Genomic DNA, 1,595 nt, shown 5'->3' on the forward strand with positions numbered 1-1,595 from the left:
AAAATTTACTAATTAAGGTCAGAGACAACATTGTTGAGAATATACTGCAAAATAAAAACATACAAGGTGTATTGCAGACAAAGGGATATTCATAATAAACATGACAGAAAGTTGACATATCTTATTATAGAAAAGTAACTTTTTGAGTCTTTACTGTAAAACATGCAATATTCTAAGCCATCTAAACACACTAATTTGGGGACTTCCCTGGTGGCGCAGCGGATAAGACTTCACGCTACCAGGGCAGGGGGCCCGGGTTCAACCCCTGGTCAGGGAACTAGATCCCACACACATGCCGCAACTGAGTTCACATGCCACAACTAAGGAGCTGGCGAGCTGCAACTAGGGAGCCCGCCTGCTGCAACTAAGACCCCACACAACCTAATAAAAAAACCCAAAAAACAAAAAAACACTAATTTGTTTTAAGGCTTGAGGTAAATCACCACTATTTTTAAAATAAGGACAGCAGATTCACACGGTTTATGTACATAACACAAATTTACACAGAAAGTGAGAGAAGCAAGATTTGAACCTGTACCTACAGAATCAGACATGTTCTTAAGGACGACTGGCCACTCAGGCAGTATAGATTACAAAATATTACAACGAATACCAGGAGCTTAGAAAGAAATACTTCAAGGGAGATATAAGAACTCAGCTGTGTCACTATAATAGTGTGACTCGGCCACTCCTCCTGGAATTGGCTTTTGAGTCATCAGCCCTGTACATTCTGATTTAGGTCCTGTCTGGAGAAAGTTGTTCAATGGATAAATAGGGGTCATTTTTTTTACAATGCAAGTAGTGCAGGGGTAGGATGGGTGGGTAAAGGAGCGTTGTGAAAATTGGGGAGTTCCAGAGTACAGACTTAATAATTCTAGGAAATAACAGTGTATTCCATCCAAATCAAGATACCTGGTGAGAAAGGTCAGGTATGAGGAAGGGCAAGAGTGGAGGGCAGGGAGTAACAAACATGTGGGTGCACAGCTTGTGTTTGCATATCTGTGGGTATACAACTGCACGAGGGTGACTAAAATACTGACCTCGGAAGAAAAGAAGAACCGGCAAGGAGCACAATGCTTTCCCATCGTTAACTAATGGAATCATATACAGACTATGGGGCAAAAATGGAAGAGATTTTAAAATGCAGAGAGTGTGATGTTGTAGGGAGAAAGCAGGTTTACACCTATATCAATACATGCTGTGAAATTTGTTAAACTGAGTATCTCATGCGTTCCATTTCCAGGCATGTATTCAACACACAATGATATTCCAGGATATGTGCAAGAATGGGAGAAAAATAAGGAAATGGCCATCAAGAGGAGATGGATGTGTTTACTCTGTACACACACATGCAGGTACAATAAAATGTTATCAGTGGTACAGCAAAATAGGGGGATCTTGATTTCAAAAATGATGATCTCCTGGCTGGGTGGGCAGAGAGTTTGTCTGGAGAAACGAAGACAGCAGGAGGTGTTTGCTAAGGTCTGAGCATTTTTTTTTTTTTTTTTTTTTTTTTTGCGGTACGCGGGCCTCTCACTGCTGTGGCCTCTCCAGTTGCGGAGCACAGGCTCCGGACGCGCAGGCTCAGCGGCCAC

This window comes from Physeter macrocephalus, chromosome 17 (genome assembly GCF_002837175.3).
Source record: "Physeter macrocephalus isolate SW-GA chromosome 17, ASM283717v5, whole genome shotgun sequence".
Lineage (NCBI taxonomy): Eukaryota > Metazoa > Chordata > Mammalia > Artiodactyla > Physeteridae > Physeter > Physeter macrocephalus.